General features: G+C 42.8%; 1 long non-coding RNA gene across 2 annotated transcripts in view; it reads left to right on the top strand.

Moving 5' to 3' along the window:
* The first annotated feature begins 2,152 nt into the window (after positions 1–2,152).
* LOC116452783 overlaps positions 2,153–19,914 on the top strand; it is a 29,696-nt gene continuing 11,934 nt past the window's right edge. For both annotated transcript variants that reach the window (XR_004243601.1, XR_004243602.1), the window contains exons 1-2: positions 2,153–2,512; positions 11,802–11,902. This is a non-coding gene — a long non-coding RNA (uncharacterized LOC116452783). The remainder of the gene's footprint in view (positions 2,513–11,801; positions 11,903–19,914) is intronic.

Here is a 19,914-nt window from a genome sequence, read left to right as displayed (position 1 = left end):
AGCGCGGAGCTGGGTCCCTCCGCAGCCAGGATCCACAGAGAGCAGGGATGCAGATAAAGGTGCCTTTATGCTCTGGTTTCTTTCATCCTCGCTCTGACAGTGAATCATTCAGAGCACGAGGGAAGGAGACAGGCAGAGGCAAACAAGTTGCATTCAATCAGCCATCCAGAGGCGGTGGCACAATCCCTGGCACAAGGATCGTGTGCACCTGCTTCGAAGGACCCACAGGGGTTTTTTCACCACTGCTGGGGACATTGCCTGTCCTACCAAGAGCACATCTCCCGAGCTGATCACCTTCCCAGCACGTGGGGAAGATGTGTGACATTTGCCATTGAACTCTTCCGCCCCAGGACTACAGGATCCCAGGATGGTTCAGCTTGGAAGGGACCTCAGTGGGTCATTTAGTCCAAGCTCTCCTCTCAGAGCACGTGGCACAGGACTGTGTCCAGAAGGTTCTGGAATATCTCCAGTGAGGGAGACTCCACACCCTCTCCGGGCAATCTCTTCCAGTGCTCACAGTAAAGAGGTTTTTCATCATATTCAGGTAGAACTTGCTGTGCAGCAGTTCCTGCCCTTTCCTCTTGTCCTATTGCTTGGCACTACCTCCACGTGCCCCATGGTCTGACCTGATGTGGGGGTTGGATGTAGAAAAGGCAGGAATTACAGATCAGATGAAAACTGTCATCTCTAAGAGATGTGGTGGGGGCTGGGGGAGGCAACGGATGGCCAAACCCCCCAACAGAGGCTCCTGCCAGGCTGGGTGGAAGAAACCTGGTTCTAGTAGAAAGGAAAAAATGGCCTCAAAAACAACGTGAGCCATCAGAATTTGGGTATCTTATCAAATAAAATGAATAAACAAATAAATAAAAGGGAAAGTGACCAAATATTTTCAGAAAGACATGATAGAAAGACATGAAGAAGAAGAACTGTGTTTACCATAACAACAAATCTTATCATTTCCTAGATCCCTGATACTCTTGCAACTCCATGTGATCCTGTAAAACATCTTGCCTGATTCAGAGAAATGATATCTCTGGCTCCAATACATGACTAAACCCTGAAGCCACCCTCAGAAGAGAGCTCTGGTTCCTGCCATCACCACTTGCCATATGGCTCTTCTTTCTTCCTCCACCTTCTCAGCCTCATTTACTATGGAAACAAGGCTCATGTGATCCCGCTGGCGTTCTCATGCCTTCACCTCACACACAGCTCCTAAGCCTGTAGCTCTGTCTTGAGCAGAACTGACAGTAGAAAGCTCAGAGACAACTGGATCCTCCCAAGTGTGGTGAGGATGGGCAGCTGGGAGTAGGGGAAGGAGGAACAGGAACACATTAATGCCCCTAGAAGTGCTCAGCAAGGGGTGAAGGGTGGCTAATGCTGCATGAGGTAGTAGTTGTGAGATCACAGAACGGTTTGGGTTAGAAGGGACCTTAAATCTCATTCCACCCACCCTGCTCCCAGCAGGGAAACTTTCCACTAGAACAGGTTGCTCAGAGCCCCAAGATAAGGGGCTTAAACATGCAAGAATTTCCTCTGTAATCTTCTCAGGCAGGAAATCCGGTCAGCCGCTGGACACACATCGGTAGAAAACAAGGCTTCAGTAATTTTTACTCCTCACAGATCTACTTATATTTTCTATTCTCCTCTTCTATTTTCTTCTCCTATTAGAACTGAAAAAGGCAGGGTCAGCCATGCAAGACTTCATTATCTCTCTGCAGCACGGCTGTGTTTGCTACTGGAAATGAAGCTAAAAGCAAAGTTTCAGTATCCCCACGTGAGCGCTGGAGAAGCTGATCAGATCACAGGCTCTGTCTGCTTCTCTACAAGTATAACTGCCAGGTAAGATCTGTCCCACAGAAGACAGAGGATGCATCTTTCCTTTGCTAATCTCTTCTTGCTCCTGTTGTGAGTGTCTCAGGTTTTTTCTTTCTTTTTTTTCCCCCAGGCATTAGAATTAGATTTCAACAGGAACAATAGCAGCAGCAGTAACATCAGCTCCCTTATCTCTACTAACTGCTCTTTTCTCCCAAATATTCCTCTTTTTTCTTTTTTTTTTTTTTTTTACCGCCTGAAAGTATCTAAACCTGAGTTTTCCTCAGAAATAGCTAAAGGAAAAAGGATTAAGGGATATTGTTAAAACGAAAACCTTGCTTCCTACCTAACATCTTCCATTCTTTAATTGTTTTATTCTTTTTCCTGCATCTCTAATGACAGGTTAAAAGATCCTTAAGGCTGATTGTTGCCATGGGATTAAGGAGCCTGGAGCCTACTAATTCAACTCCCAAAAGTTTGTTTAACTAGTTAGTGTGCCACACTGTGAGGGTCATGCTGACATCCTTATTTCAGCCCTCTTTTCAAGGAAAATAATTGGTCCACTCCCAACGACTTACGATTCAACTGGAGTTCACAAGTGGAATTTCTGTCTATTAGCCTGTGTCAAGAAGGTTTGCATTCTGGATCCTAAAAAATGAAAACCGAAGAGAAATGAGAACACAGAATGTCTCATGATGAGGTCAGACTTCTCCTTATTTGGGGCTCATTCAAAGTAATTTTTCGGTGCTGAAAATTGACATTATTCCTTCCCATGGGTAGTGGGGCGAGGTGGGTCTGGAATTCCATCAGCCTTTCCTTCTTCCTTACAATGCTTTCAAACTTTTTTAAACTATGACCAACTCTGAACCTATTTAACTTCTTTTCATCTTCTGAATGACTCCTTCTACCTTTTCAAGACGTGTCTTGATATGTTGGCTCGCCAATGATCTGCTGAGGAGACTTATAGGATAAATAAATTTGCTAAAAACCACCTACCTGTGTAGATTTACTCTGTGCTATAACAAGTGACGTAAAATGAAATTGCTTTTACGTAAAGGATAAAAATTTGAATGTGTTATACAGGGGAAATGGGCATACAAGGAATATAAAGACACCTGGAAGTACAAAATGCTGTTACTACAATCTTTTTTTTGATTTGTGACTGCTGGGCTGGAAGTTTATTCTAGATTAGAGCTCTTGGAGAAAAGGGTTACTTGTTTGGTTTTAATGTTCTGCAATAGTTCAGCCTTTGCCATTTCAGAAAAAGATCACAGATATCTGAAATATTTCATATGAGTTGTGTACGTACCCTGTATTCAAACTGGGTAAAAAAACCATTGTAATTAACTCTGCCCTTGTAAATAACTCATGAAAATGAAGTTAAACCTGTAGCTGTCGACAGATGCATAACCATGAACCAGGTAGTGCAATCATTCATTTACAAAAGTATATAACTGTCAGCCAGGAAAAGTAAGTCACTTCTGTTGGCACAATGAAGGTCATTAGAATCAAGCAGTGCTGGACTTTCTAACACTGAAAAACTTAACTGGAAAGCCCCAGTGTGGAGGGGTGAGCAGAGTCAACAACCATGGGCTGAGCTCCCAGTGCTCCCAGAGCACTCCCTGCTCCACAGGGGCTTGTTCTACAAAGGTACCAAACCATTAACCCCCAATTTAAACCAGACAACAGGCAGAATTTCAGCCAGGACCCTCCACAACAGCCTTCCCCTGTGTGATTGATGAAGTGTTGAGGAAGATGAATGCACACAGGCTCTGAGTAAAGCGAGCACCACCTTGGAGAAAGCTTTTGATCAGAAGAAATGCTCTGCTTTAAGAGCTCTCTGAAGTCAAGGCAGAGACAAAAGTTACATTAATTTCTGCTCCCTGCCTTCACTGCTTTAAACAGGAGAAAAGAGTTGAACAGAAGACTTCATACCCTTGAGACTCCATAATTTGCTTGATGAATGCTTTAAAAAGAGATGGGCTGGGAGAGAAGATCATTGAATTTAAGGAAAATGTAGTATTCACTTCACTTTTGGTATCGAGAGGCAAGGCAGATGATTCACAGATGAGAAAGGAGCTCGGCTGTAAAGGTAGGAAGCTGGAATAAAAACGAGGAAACGTTCTGTGACGAACGTGGTCCTCAGCGTAGGAAAAATACTGCCTGTCTTGGGAGAAAAGAAAGAATTCCAGAATTGGTCACTAGCTACCAATTACATCAGATATTTGCAAGGCAAGGGGAAGAAATTAAGATGAATAGTCTTACTCAGGACAAGACCATGAAAACCACTTCATTTGGTGCCCTTGGATCCAGAGACTGACACAGAATTTGTGGTTCCTCCCTTTTCTTCTTGTACTAAGGTTTAGTTCCTCAAGTTCTCAGTCCATCCCCTCTCTTTCACCTGGAAATTTCTGAATTTTGTACACTAGCTCCTAGTCTAATGAAATTTTTGCCACCCGGTGTTCAGCACTGTGTTGCTGTGAGGGTAATAGACTACAGCAGCATGGAAAAAAATCTTTGCAACTCCTGTTTTGGAATTACTGCTGAACCTTTCTTTCCCCCTTCAGTTCTGTTTTTAATCAAGCCTGAAATTTTCTTCCTTTAAAGAAACCTTTAAAATCTTCTCATTTTCTCTGGATAATGCCTCTCTGAACTACATTGTTATACTCTAAGAAAAGGACTATTTTCTGTCACTTGGAAACCCACGCCTCATTTTGAACTGAAATAAACCCACTAATAAAATTAATCAGAAGCACTATTCCTCTGGAGAGAGACAGGGAAAATATGATGGGTTATAAACTGAACCACAGGTTTCCAATAACACAGCACAGTCAATACCAAGGAACGAGACCTCCACTAGCTGGGACACATCATACCTCACCAGAAGGTCGTGAAATTACTGCAGGAAAACAGCACAGATGAAGGACAGGAATAAAAATATAAAAAAAGATATGAAGGCCAGATAATAAAAAAGTTGTAAGCACATTGAAATTCCTGCAGAGGATCTGCAAGGCTTCTTAAGTCCTTGTCTATTGTTCAAGAGAGAAGCTTCAGTTTTTAAAGGGGCTAAAATTGCTATTGTGTGCACATCCTTTTGGGGCATCCTGCTCACAATGCCTTGTTTCCAGGAGAATAAAGCACACAGGTATCCTGTTAGAGTTGATTATTTAACAGCAGTAAAATTCAGGCTGAAGTGCTGAGAGCACAACTAACAAGGCACCTAAATTACGGTCCCCGAACGAAAATTGGGGTATCGCTTCTGTCTGAGTCTCCTTTAGAGCTTTTCTGTAAAATAGAGATAGTTATGGCAATTTCCTAAGCGTGCCTGGGGGGTCTGGTAGTGTCAGCAAGGTATTTTAGATTTGTAAAAATTTGTAAAACACTATCTGTGCCAAAAGTTAACGTCAGGTGCCTGCAATGAAAGTGCAGGGCATGGCTAATGGAAGGAATATTAAACAACAGACAGTAGACTTTGTTTTAAAATGTTTATGACTGAGAGATGAACTGACAGAAGATGACAGTGATGAAAAAAAGGTACTGCTCTGGAAACTGGCCAGGTTTTCTGAAGCTGCTATCAACAGAAATGTAACAGATGCAATAGTTCTGTAACAGGCCATGAGAAAACACAGCCCCTGCTTGCACTAAGACACCAACACTTGGTTAACCTCTTGCAGAACACTGAAATTACTGAATATTACTTAGCTACAGAGAGAGACCTAATTTAGGATCACAATAAACCAAAGTTCACGAGGTAACTAATGTTAGTTTCTGCTATGAATTCCACACAACTGTGGTAGATTTTATGTGTGTGTGTGCAGTTAACCAAGCCATAAACAAGTCGTGATGCTGTAACAAGCCTGACAGTGTTCGTGCTGTTGGGAACCCTTTGTAAATTTATGACACATGCCATAATAAAAAAAGGAGCAGAACTCCTGACTTCTTATTCCACAGGGTTGTTTCCTTCTGCTTTGTCTGACTGAGAAATTGGATAAACCCCAGTCCACTGGCACTCCAGCAGCTCGGAGTCCATCCAACAAGAGGGCCACGTTCAGGATGATGTGATTTACCTCACACCACAAAAGTGTTACGAGGTCTCTCACTCAGTGTTTTCCCAGGTGAGAGGCGCTGCAGAAGTGCCAAGCACTGAGTGGTTCAGGGCTGAGTGCTGGAAGGCACTCTAAGAAATTTCCTTTTTATAAGGCAACACCTCCTTCACTTGCCAGACATAAGAAAGAAAAGGGCTCTGCTCTTTGTTTGGTGACTCTTGACACTGATGCTCCAGTGATGACTGATTCTAACTACTTATTTTAACTTTCCACTGATGGCTCCTTTATCTGGGCACCCAGACTCGTTATATCACAGCCTCCACCTCATGAGTAGCTGAATTTTCCTTCCTTCATCTTTCCATCTGCTGGCTGGTGGCCGTTTGCCGCACATTTCTTTGGTCTTTTGCTCCATGCCCCAAGCCCTGTTTTTCCTTCAATCCCCAGAGGCAGTGCAGGCAGCAATTCCCTGAATGCCACCTTTACATAGCTATGCTTTCACAACCTAAAAACTGGGCAAAATCTTGAGGGATAAAGGTGTTTTATTATTATTTTCTATGTTAGCACAGATTTCAAGTAGCTTCTTTCAAAAGCCTTGTCAAAAGCTTGAAAAAATGGACCAGACAATAAAAATAATCGGGGTTTTTTTGAAAGAGTCAAGGCTAGGAAGGAGAACAGACTCAAAAGTTCAGCTTTCCTGTGGAATGGGGAAGACTGAAAAGCAAGTTGTGTAGATACATTAAAAAGGACCTGATTTACATCTAGGACAATCTTAACAGGGTGACTATTCCCATAGTTGCACATTCAGAATGGAAATATTTGAGTAGATCTTTTAATCCTGTTTGCACTCGATGACACACAATTTAGTGATTAACAGAAAAAATTATTCCAAGCTCAGGTTGGACGGGGCTTGGAGCAACCCAGTCTGGTGAAAAGTCTCTCTGGCCATGACAGGGGTTTGGAATGAGATGATCTTTAAGGTCCCTTCCAACCCAAACTATTCTGTGATTTTTACTTTTCTGCAGATTCCTTTATCTGGACACCCAGAGTGTTTTCATTACAGCCTCAACCATAATAATTTTCCTTTCTTCATCTTTCCTTCTCCTGGTTGGTGGCATCTGCTACATGTTTCTTTGGAATTTTTTTCCGTGCCCCAACTTCTCACCCCAGCTGGGCAAAAACACCCAATTGTGTCTACTTACTTCCAGACAATTCATCTCAACAAACTCAGCCTTTTTATCTGACTTCCCCTGGTACTCTCATAGTCCCTGTGGATCTGGGAGCACTAACATTCTGCTGGGATATCAGAATCTTGGGAGAGTCCTGGACTCTTCTCAGAATATTCCCCACACATCTCTTTTGATGGACAGCACAAATTCTGTTGTGTTCCTCCAAGGCCACAACCCAATTTCAAATACCAGGCGGTGTTTGCCTCCCCACAGAGCCACTCACGTTGAACTCTCTGCCATAGCAACTAAGCCAACAAATAGACAATAAACTACTTTTTTTTCTAAGCAGGATCCTGGTATTCAAACACAATGACTAAAATACTGCAGAGATTTCAGTATTGCCACTTCTGTGAGTGCATTAAAACATTTCCGTCTGGTGTATTTCTTTATAGCTGAGCTCTTGGAGGGAAAGGATTAAATTAAAGAATCCTTAAATCTTTCTTTTTCTTTTTTTTTTTATCTTGGTGTTTATGAGGAAAAATGCAAAAGAATGTAAACTGCAGTTATACATAGGAGTAGTTTTTTTACTTTACAAATACTTAAGAAAGATAACAAAAGAAAACTAAGGCCTTAGTGAAATATCTGGATTGTGTTTGATGTTAGCAAGAATTTGTGTACTTTGTAACTATTCTGGTTTTTATTATTTTGTAATGTCCCAGCGCATTTTGGGGATTACTTCTAATTTATTAGCACGTAAAAAGCCTCCTTCAGAATCATGGCCTAGGCAGAGGAGGACAATGTGGTGAGTTGGGGCTTTGGATTTCATCTTTGAAATTTTGGACAGCCGAAGTGAGGAACTCCAGGAGAGAAGGGCAGATAACGTGTGGCACAGCCCACCAACCAGAGCAAGCCTCTCAACTCCAGCATGGGAAGGTTCTGGCCAACAGTGAACAATGAAACCACATCTTGCCTGCCATATATCAGTTTCTTGATTTGCTTGTGAAGAGCTCGTTGTTGATGTGCCTAAATAAGATGATGATCAAGAGAATGGAAAACTGCCTTCCACATGGTATTACCATCAGTGGGTTGGTGCCAGACTAACTTTCTGTCCTGTGAGGCCTTGGGCACTGGCCCAAGTCAGAGGTGACATTGCTGACAGCCTCCTAAAAGCTCTCCCCAAGAGCAGCCAGGCTTGGACTCTGACTTTAGGCCATTGTCTCCCCCTTATTCATTTTCTGCTTGGTTTTCGCACTGCAGAAACTTTGCTGCACTGGCCAGAGCCAGAGGATCAATAAAGCAGAGGAGGAAAGAGCTGCATTCCCACCTGCGTCGTCCATCACTGGCAAACCTGGCAGCTCAGTTCTGCTGCCCGAATCCCATTTTTTCACTTGACAGAAAGCCTCTCTTGGAGACCGCTGGGGGAGAGACCTAAAACCTTATATACATTAAGGCAAGTGAATTGATACCCTGTCAGATGAAGAGAATCTCTCTTCATCTGCTGAGAGTTAATGATGATTTATTAGGCAGAACAGACAGGTCCCAGGACATATTTGCAAGGACTTGTCAATCAGAAAATATTCCTCCAGGGATTTGGACTAAGCTTATTTCATACTTTTTACTTAGAAGACATGAGAGGACAGTGAGATTCAGTTTGAAGTACTTCTCAGATAACATGAAGCTTTAGAAAGATAAAAGGCTAGATGAAAAAAGACCTCTTAAGACCTTGGTACAATCCCATGTCATCCCAGAAATGCCACTAAGGAAACATGTATAAGTGAATAGGATTTGGAGAATGGTAAAATAAACATGACAGCTTGAAGGGAAGATTCCCAATGAAAAAGAAAGTCTGAAATTAAATCAATGCCAGGCATGCAGCCTTAGACCTCAATACAGAACACATCAAAACACTTTCAAATAACTGAATCTGGGATCTCAGTGTGTAAATTTCTGACATTCACACATCAAATTCAGGGACCTGTTGATCCATCAGGGAAGGACTCTTTGCCCAAAAGGAAATGTCTTCACTTCTGCAAGCCAACTTGAAGTCAAGGGAAATAAATAAGTATTTTTAGAGTGTGGTTCTCACAGTGTTAGCACAGCAGAGAGGTGAATCACCCTGGAAAAGCATTCCCTCCTCCCTAGGGAGCCAGGGCTCACTCAGTCCAGTAAGATGCATAAGGACCTCTGAAGCTCAGAGCAGGGAATCCTCCTCGATGACCATCCCACTATGTGTCAAAGACTGGGCCATGGGAATCTCAACAGGAGGTGGGACAAGGTTAATAAGCCTCCCTGAGGCTTAAAACTGTCTCATCTGTCCTTTAACTTCATCTCTCTCAACCCATAGCTGTTGTTCAAAGGAGGTTGGAAGGCAGAAGAGCAGTGCCAGAGTCATCCTCCTGCAAAACAGGGTTTGAAGGAAGCAGGGGCTGTCTGAGATGTGCTTCAGGATGTGCATGAGATACAGCACCAGAAAACTATCCCCATTCAGACTTTGAGCAGAGAGCACCTGCAGCAAGGACCTTCTCCTTGACTACGTCCAGATTCACAGTTAAGAGGCCCAACAGACCAAAAGTGGACGGGAAATGCTTCCCACACCCAGTAACCTCTCTGAAAGACCAATTCTCATAGTTATTGTGACCCCTCGCTATCTCCCCAGAAGGATGGGGCAGAAGGGTGGACAGAGCAGTCTGCCTGCAGTAGCAGTGTTTACAGCTCTCAGCTAAGAGGCTCCACAGGAGAGGAAACCAGCAGATATTTAACTTGGACACAGGTTGTGCACACCTCCAGCTCTCTGACCACGGGAAGCTGCTAGTGCCCTGCTCCCTAGGGAAGCTTCTCCAGCTCTCACCTATCCCTTCCTTTGGAATGGCCTTGCAGACAGCAAGCAGGTGGCTCCTCGGGGTGTGGGAGAGCAGCATTATTCACCTTTGAAAAATCCTCATATTTTCTAATGACAACAGCCTGTGCGAAAGCAGAGCTCCGGCTGCAGCACCCCTGTTTGCTGAGATTTATAGCAGAGCAGCAGGAACCTGCTTTGGGCTGCTGCAAGGCCTCTCTCACACCGTGCTTTTAGCCTGGAAACACAGCAGAATCTGCCTTCCCTGCTTGAATTATAAATACAAGCTTTCTCTCTGTACTCCCTTAAAATGAAAATCAAGAATTTCACAGAAGTGGGCCAACATTTGCAAGCCTTTTTTTACTCTGAAAGACAGAAGAGGTGAACCTTACAATGGCAAGAGACACACACTATGGGATTTGAAGTGAAGAGAAAAAAGCAGGGTGTCCTACCAAAGGGACTTTGTGTGTGTTCTGCACTCTGCAACCATCCAAGATCTCTCTCAGCAGCAACACAAGATCCAGCTCCCACAACAGCCCAAATCATGAGAGAAAACTGCCTAACATCAATTTTATTTTCCTTGCAGGACTGAGTGTTCCCCTCATAGCCACCTCCCCAAAGAGCCCTGCAGTGACAGCAGTTGTGATCTTCCCTGCACCCATGGGGAGCTCAACCCTCCCACTGCAAACCAGAGCTCAGCACTCCCCATGATGGGAAGTTATGCCAGCTCCAGCACTGGGTTTTGGGGTCAGGTGCCAACCACCAGCTCCTCTAAAAATGAAAAGAGCTCATTCATACTCAAACCACAGTCTCAGTATGTCCACACTATGCTGCAAGGTAATTAAAAAACCTGGAAAATCAGTAAAGGATGAAAAAAGAACAGCAATTTTCTCCATGGCCTGATGGACAGATGGGTTCTGCTGTACATCTCTCTCCTCTAACTGGATTTACTTGTGCAACCTTAACATTTTTGTGTCTGCAGTAGAGATTTTCTTCTACCCTTGCTCCCTGCAGTTCCCCAGCCCATTTCTCATCGTCATTTGAGCAGAACTATACTTCCATGGAAAGTTTGTCATCACAGAAAGTAAAAGGCAGGGAGGAGAAACACCCACTGTTCAGACTAATGGCTCAGCTGATTGATGCCAGAATGCAGCATCAGCTTAGTTTGGTTGCTTCAGTGTTTGCTGTCACTGGGCAGAAAGTTCCCCCACCCCAAAAAGTTGCTTAATAAATACACGCTCCTTCCAGCTTCCCATTAGCGGGCATTAAAGGGGATCTTGTGGGAGCACTTGTCCTATAATGTAAAAATATGAAAGCAATCTGTTCACATCTGTCTAATCTGTAAGCACCAAAGGTGAGCCCAAGCTCCAGGAAAACAGCCCTCGTTACCCCTGAGCCACATTTGTTTGCCTGCATTGCCCATAATTAATGATTATTACCTTGCTCCTCACCACCCTGTAGGTAACAGCACCTTGTGGGGAAATCCCTAGTGAGCTCCAGCATTTTTATAGACCCCCAGGAGCTGTTTAAAGGGAAATCTATAGGGGTGAAATCTCACTCCAGCCAGTCTCTGATCCGTGGATGAGCCCAGGATGTGCAAGAGAGGGAAATGCAAGGAAGCAGCCTCGAGGGAGCAGCACAAGAGCTGGACCAGAAAGAATGACATGACCATGTATAGGTAACATCTTATGAGCCATAGAATCTGCTCCCCTATGTTAAATCTCTTCAAGGGAAGACAAATCAGTCCCTGTGATAGTATTACACCAGATAATCCTTCCAGAGGAGGACATCCACATCATTGTGCTTTAAAAGTTTACAGGACTTTCCATAAAGAAGACACTGCCATTGACCCAGGTATAATAAACAGCTTCCTTCTGGCTTGGATGGATCTTTGTAATCTACACTACTTTTCACTTCATGCTTTTCTTGTTTTTGTTTTAGATTTAGTGCACATTATAAACACCTTGCAAAGGAGAAGTGTGTGAGCCCTGGGATTTAAGACCTTTGGTGCTCCTGCAGCTCTGCCATAGGGACAAAGTCAGGTATTGTACAGCACATTTGCTTTTCTCTCCCTTTTTTTGTTTAAATTAAACTCTTTGTATAAATAGTCATTCTGTCTGATTATATAATCTCCCACATTTAGATCGTCTGTGTTGCAACCATGGCAACTCCCAGAGCTGAGCACATTCGGTTCAAATTTCTTTCTAAATTTGCTGATGAGGGTGAAGAAACAGCTTTGGAAACCCTTCTCAGACAACCTACATTTGTTCTTTGCTTGTGAAGCTCAGTCCAGCTTGGATTGACAGGAACCAGTGCCCTAAAAAAGTTCAGAGCAAGTGTCCATCCCCTTCCAGCTTAACTGATTGCATCTCTGGCACTAGCTATGGATAAGAGCAATATCATCAAGGAAAATAAATATCTAAAGTTTGTTTAATAAAAATTAAGCAGGAGGATTGAGCAGTGGTGGAGCAGGAGAATGACATCTCCCATGCACAGAGCAGGCAGCACCCACAGTAGCTGGGCAGGTTTCCTTGCCTTGCCTCTCCAGTGAACTTCAGCTGTCATTTGAAAACCAACACTGAAGATAAAAGGTTCCAAAATTATCTTCTAGTATGGCTAAAAAGCCATCTGAGAGTGATATTATCTGTCTGGAGTCCTGATACTCGGTTCTAATTTTCTCACTGCAGAATGTGACTCAGTGGTTGGGTGAAGTGAAGCAGCTCAGCCACACAACTATGGAGCCTTTGGTCACACTGAAATAATTCCAGATTATAGTCTGATACTGAAAACCCACCTAAGGCTGCCAGCCCCCACCTCTTCTCATGCTCTGCAAGGAGTTTGCAAAGGGAAAGTAAATCAAGGCCCCATACTGTATGCAAAGTGAGAAAAGCAGAAGCAGATTTTTAAAAACAAGTTTTTTTTTTAAAAAAAGGTGCAATTAGGTAACTTTTCTAATCAACCATTGTGATCACCTACTGTATTTTGCTATTTATATCGTAATTCTTGATATTGCCTTCAAAGGGGTGAATCAGCACAATCAGGTCTTTGTTTTCCTTATGGCATAAATACCCCAGATGAGACACGGAGTCAGATTTTGAAGTAACGTGACTGCAAATGCTCAATACTGATCACAGCTGCCAAAACGTGCCATAAGCAACAATGAAATGCAGTGATTTTGCACTTGAAGCACTTCCAAATTTACTGGGACCAAAATCCTCCTGTATTAAGTATTGGAAAAATCCTGTGGTCAAATTGGAGAATTTTTGCAAGAAGTTAAATTTTGCATATGCCATTGCCCATCTGTTTTGCAGAATTGGCTTCTTCTGCAGCAGCCCAGGCTGGTGGACACTGCCAGATATGACCTGAGAGACTGCAGATTGGTTTTAGTCTGGTTATAAAGCTGCCTCACAGTCTAGAGATTGTTATCCTTACACAAATATGACAAGACCTGTAATCCAATTGAGGGAACCGAAAAATATTCCTTCATACTCTATTTAAATCTTCACAGCAACGAATGAAAGCAAAGGTTTCACACTTATTGCAGGCACTCTAGAGCTTGTACAGAATTTAATCTCTTGCTTCAGCTGGATATTTACAACAATGAAAGGCCCAGCCATGCACAGACAATTCATGCTACAATTACACTTACAAAAGCACGTGGCAATCAATAGCTCGTGTAGACACTGATTTTGATTATACTTAATAGATGGTGCTGGTAATGACTTACTTATATCAATTAATTTCTTTCCATTTACATCTTAATCACTATACCAAAGAGTCCTAGAAACCATACAGCAAGATCCCATCTATGTTTTTGTCTTAGGTTGACATGAGCTTTGACACCATCAAGTGCTGGTTTGATGCTGCAGGCTGGAGGGAGAACGGAGATTAAATGCAATAATTAATTATGTACATTTGAAACTGAATAGGGGAAACATAGGACAAACAGGTTGCCAAGTTTATGCATTAACAGTAACTTGTTGCATTAATTTGGTTTCTCAATGATGGTTTCTAATTCCTGTTTCATTACATGAGGAGAAGGAATACATTTAGCCAGAGCTAAATACTTTTGTGGAGATGCTGGACTCATTTTAAATGTGTCTATTCTCCTACCTGTAGACAATGGACCTCTTTGTTGTCTTCTTCCTTGCCTGATAATCCCATGGAGAACTGAATAAACTCAGACATACAAGGGAATAACAGTAGCAGAATCCGCCTGGCATATTCACAACCCACCGGGACTCGGCACAAGGTGGGGAAGGCGTTTAAATAAGCAAATAAAAAGCCACCTGAGCCTCCTTTGCAGGATAATGTGGCAGGAGCTTCTCTGGGAGCCGAGTAAACAAATGAATTAATAGGAGTCGTAGCCTCTCGTTGGGTATTATTCATTCTTCTTTATTAGGTTGCTCCCTGGAAACCTGGGTAAACTTTGGCTGTGACTTTCTTTTTGATCTTCTGTGCCCAAATCGGCCGCTTTAATGTAATCCTGGAACCCTTTCAAGAAGTCTGTATTCACAGGCCACTCTGTACTTATTTCCATTTGAAAGGGCAGCTGGTGCAAATCCTGGCTGGAGCAGCTCGGTGGGGTGGCCATGGCTGATTCGAGTTTCGGCCCTGAAAAGGAAAAAAGGGAAGAGATAGGAAGGCTTGTTCAAACTGAAAATGCATTCCAGGTATCCAGGCTCGTGGGTCAGGGGGAAGAGGGAAGAGAGAACCTCCTCCATCCCCAGTGGTGCCCCCTGCCCAGTTTGCCACTGCTCCCAGGGAGACACCTTTACCTTTACCCTGGAGCTCTGCTGCTTCAAAATCAGGAAGCAAATCCTGCTGAGTTTGGGGACTTTTGCTGCTAACTTGTCTAGGATAGATTAAACAATATAAAGTCACTTTGCCCTGTTGCTGGTGGTGTTTTCTGGACATTTTTTCAAGCCTGTATCCTTCCCCCTGTACCCTGCATGCAAAGTATTCTCCAGCCACAAACTGGTGGAGGGGTGTTTAAAAGAAATACTTACAATGTCTGTTCACAAGTGCTCTGGATGTAGGTCTGCAGCATTTGTTTAGCCAAGACACAGCCCTATTTTAAAAACTTTTTACATAAATAAAACCTCTCTGGTTCATTTCTACCCTTTATATTGCCTTGGATCCCCACTAGTCTGACACCTTCTCTTTTCTGGAGAAATTCAATTATAAGATAGCATTATGATGGTGCTTTTGATATTTGTGTCATTTCTTTCACTTTTTCGTACTACACACACCCTTTGCTCTTGCACAAGCAATGCCTTCATAGGGCAGGGCTCTGTGAATGAGATGCCTCATCCAGCACATTGTCACCTGGTATATGAGGTAAATAAGCAAGTAACAAGCATAAGTGTGAGTGTCCAGACCTAATGCAGTCTTTTGGCAAAATCTGTATTTTTCTGTGCACGTGTCAGAGCAATCTCATGTTTAGCTGCAGAAAAACACGCTCGTTGGTGTCCCTGGGGAAGCTGCCCTGCACTTCACTGGGAGCCAGCTCACTCCTCTCAACAGCTTCACCTGCAAAGAGCATTTCACTGTGAAATATTTCAGTGGTGCTGCTTCAGATTGCCTCAGCCACGCTGGCAAAGATTCTGGAGTGAGCACAGCTCAGGAAGAGTCCAAGAGCAAACCGCTCCTTGAGGAGGCAGAGGAGAGGATGCTGCAGGGCTTGGGTGCTGAATTAGCTCAGTACCCTCACAGAGTCATCACAGCACCAAAATCCAGCTGTAAACAAATTATAAAATACAACTAAAAAAACAAACAAACAAAAAAAAAAGCAGTGGCTGTTGCCATCAGGAACTGAACATTTTCTGCTGTAATCAGTGCGGTAGAGAAAATACCGGACTATTCCCAGAGTTTCTCACTCTGAGAGCAGGAACAGAAAGAACCAGTACAATTACTATGGTAATTTCCTATTTTCTAACTACACAGAGGCCATTTGGCTATCCTGGTATCATAATAGTTGGTAATTTTTGAGTTTTTAATAGCTACTATAAGGTTGGCCCAATAATGCTGCCAAAATCAGCAGGCAAAGACTGGAGCTGTTTGGACATTCACTGCTATCATGAGAGGACCTTACAAAAGGAATTAGTTTATGTAACTCATATTTCATGAAAGCAAATGAAATCTCAAATGTCCTGTAATTATAATAATTATTTCTACTTGATGTTTAATTACTCTGTCTAATGATCCAGCAGCACTGTAATGGACAGGTAAAGCTCGGATGAAATTGTCTTTCTCATGTAATTTAGTTTCTAAAGGAGGACAAAGGTTTTGGTGCTTGTGGCAGCAGCTGATTAAGTAACGTCACAATTTCCATGAATTGCAAAATGTGATTAGTTGTGGCTATCCTGCTCTGGCCAATCACTGCTCATGTCACAGAAACGTGGCTTGGGCTGTGCACTAAACTCCTGCTCCTTGAAGTATTTCTGTTGATGTTGAGTAAAGCACAAGTAAATGGTCACTGCTGTGATGGATGATTATAACGAGAGATCTGGGGAAAAAGGAACAGTCCATTAAGATCATCCAGAAACAGCATTTAAAGCAATTTGTATGAATATGTGAAACTGATTTAAATGAAGCAAAATGCATCGTTTTGGTTTTGGATACTTTAAAAGGTGAATGATAAATGGAGAGTGGTGGAGCTAGAAAAGGACCTTGCCACCATTTACAAGGCAGCAGGGAAAGTAGGATACAACTCTTCTGGTCTTATACACCAAGTGTTAAAAGACTCATCCAAAATTACAGAATTTCGGGTTCAAACCCTCCATTACTCCAATTTAAGGCAGCAATTTTACCCAAATAATCCTGCTTTTTATGAGAGCATCCCTGTCACGAGATTGACAAAGCCTCTGCCACAGTTCTGTGCCTCTCACCATCCATGTCTCCAGCCTGGGGGCTGGGCACTCATGTACAGAGAGTGCATTTTGCTTCAAATCAATGTTCAAATAAAGAACAGCTAAGTCAGCTTTTTTCCTCCAGGCCAAACAGTCCAGTCATGGTCACAATCTCACCCTAAGACCCAGGCCAGGATAGATGATGAATTCCCTGATGCTTCCATGAAAGGAAAGCTTTGATGGTGTCTCAACACTCATGTGATTTGGTGTGGGAGCCAGGACTGGTTTTAACTGTGAAAAATCCTCATCCCAGGCAGCTCAGAATGTGCACAAGCAAGATTCCTAAACCAAAAACTGACACTGGAAAACCACAGACATTGATTTGTTGTGATCCTGATTTAAAATGAATCACAGAACCACAGAATCCCCAAATGGTTTGGGTTGAACTGGACTTTAAAGACCACCTTGTTTCACACCCCTGCCATGGGCAGGGACACTTTCCACCATCCCAGGTTGCTCTAAGTCCTGTCCAACCTGGCCTGGAACACTTCCAGGGATGAAAGAGAAGCAAAGCACAGGAATTCTTGAGTCAGAGATCAGGAAGGTTAAGTGTCAGAGGAAGCAACAGCAAAAGTAGGGCATTGCTCAAATTTTCTCTTCTAATTCTGGGGGCAGCACTGAGGTTCAGGCTCATTAGCACGTTGTGTATGGGGCTGGTGATAATGGCAAAATGTCACATACTTCAGCCTAAGGAAAATATGAAATACGGTCTGTATGTCTATCTTTTCAAAAATCTGTCCTGAACCCCACGGAGCTGGGGGAGGACCAAGGACCACACAGCCAACGTGAGCAGGAAAAACACCCTCCCTATGCTCCAGAACCTGAGAAGCTGTTGCTTAAGAAAAAGAAATAGACTCTGTTGAGGACCTGCTGCTCAGTTCCTCAGGCCTGGGAGGAAGCAACCTGTTTGTGCAGAATGTACCCCTGCAGCTGGCTGGCATTTTAGCAGTACAAGACTCTAATTTTAATACCATCAGAATTCTCCCAGGCTGCAGGTGAATCTAAGCTGCAGAAATGGAGCCAGGTTTCATTTTAGTTTGAAGTATCAAAACTGCTGACAATTAAACTTAATTGTATGAATAAGCTCCTTAACGGAATGCACTGCTGGGCTTTCATCCAGCCGAGGGCTGGCAGGAAAAGGGATATCTATATGCAAGGAGCCTGCCAACGTCCCACAACCTGGGAGAGCAGGGCTTTATCACCATTTGATAGAAACACACAAGGACCCTGATCTCCCTGCCTTTCCAAGAAAACTTCATTTTTCTTTTCCGTGAAGTGTTGCATTAACGGTGCTCATCCTCTACAACCTGCTTCTCCCTCGCCACATTTTCTTGAAGTTAAGTTTCTAGCAAAGCATTAAATCTTTTCGTAAGGTGTAATTATTGGCTTTGGCTCTACCTGCACTAATAACAGCAACGAACACTGAACAAAAAAAGGCCCAATATAATTTTTTTTTCTGGAGATATCCTTTCTGAAATATTAATGTTTGTTCCCTCTAGGGTGGCACCTTTATTTGCTGTTTCTTATGCAACCAAGTTTGTTACTGTAGCTGCCTCTGCAACCAGAACTGCAGTGAGCAAATCTGTCCCTGGGGTCCAGGGGTCAGTTTTTTCCTATTTTATTTCTCTTTGGTATAATTTTAATTTATTTTCCCTTACTCTAACACTTATGGAGATCTAAAGGCAACTACTCCGGTTGAATAAATCTAAATACCATTACCAGTAGTTGGATATAGCCTCAGCATTGAATTCCATAACACTGTGAAGGCACCTGTTTTCATTTTTTCATAAAGCAGGCTTTAGGAAGGGACAGCTGACCAACACTGTGTTGTGAAACTTGGAATTTTTGATCCATGAATCAGCAGATTTTGTCCCAATGCCTTCTCATACGCTGTGATTTTATCACATTCTTATAATTACTAACGGGACAAGTCCAAACCCCAGACCAAATGTCACAAGACTGTGCAAGATTCTTGTGTTAATCAGTGATTTGTTTCTCACTCTCATGGTGAGAAATGTCCAAAACATCTATTTCACATCTGTGAACTGCAGCACAACTGAATCCATTTCCACTCAACAAAGAATCCCAGAGCCCTCACCCAACAAGACAAAGGTTTAGATGGGAACAGGGGATAAAATATGGTCCGTGGGGAAGTTTGAGGAGTTCAGAGAATGCTTGGATGCTGTGAGTGCTACAGAAACATTAAATATTCCAGAAAGAAAAGCTCAATTCCAAAGAAAAAAAATCGCACAACGTTGAAAACTGAAGCCTTTAACCCAGGATTAGTCAGGAAAGAGCATAAAAATATACAAGTCCAGCCCCACCACTGTGCAGCCTTCCTGTAGTGGTGGATTTATCTTTCCTTTGCCTTGCACTAGTGTATGTGCTACCTGGAATTTCAGTGAGCTTTCAGCTTGATTTTAATGTGTTTTAGAACAAATCAAACCTGCTAAATTGATTAATGAGAATTTACAGCGTTTTAATTATGGAGTGTGGTTTTGAATGATTTAAAGTCTGATATGAGCTCAGAGCAGCCCAAGATTCGGCGAGGAAATGAGAAACATGACATTTTGAAAAGGAAACCAATTTCCCTTAACTTAAACCGTTGCTCATATAAACCAAATTATAAATCTGTGACTGTAATGCTACAGAGGACAGCTTACGAAAATATGATTAGTGGTGCAATTTCCTTAGGTTTCAGATCCTTTCTTCTTTTCTTTGCTGGCTTTAATGCAGGAAAAATCAACATCCTCCCTCCTCACCCACCCATCTTTCTCAATGAAAATAAAACAACAAATCAAATTCTGCAGGAGAGCTTGGGGATATCCTGACAAAACTCCACTGTACAAAGAGAACTCAGGACAAGGGGGTACAAAAGAAAATACAGGTATATAAAGGGTCAAGAAATGGCTGTGATCCCAAGCTTATGCCTCACCTAGTGCCACAGTTCAGCTTGGACTGACATCCACAGCTTCTAAGGGAAGCAAATACAGAGAAGTGGCAACATTTTTTTGTGCTTCAAAGACCATGCCTCAATAATTTGGCAAAGGGGCATCAAATGGGGCAAGCACATGAAAGACACCAAGAGCTTCCTTTGAAATACCTTCTGGTGGGTCAGGCATATCATCAACAAAAGCAGAACC

Source organism: Corvus moneduloides, chromosome 17, assembly GCF_009650955.1.
Source record: "Corvus moneduloides isolate bCorMon1 chromosome 17, bCorMon1.pri, whole genome shotgun sequence".
In the NCBI taxonomy this organism is placed as follows: domain Eukaryota; kingdom Metazoa; phylum Chordata; class Aves; order Passeriformes; family Corvidae; genus Corvus; species Corvus moneduloides.
This window is presented reverse-complemented; position numbering and strand designations above follow the sequence as displayed.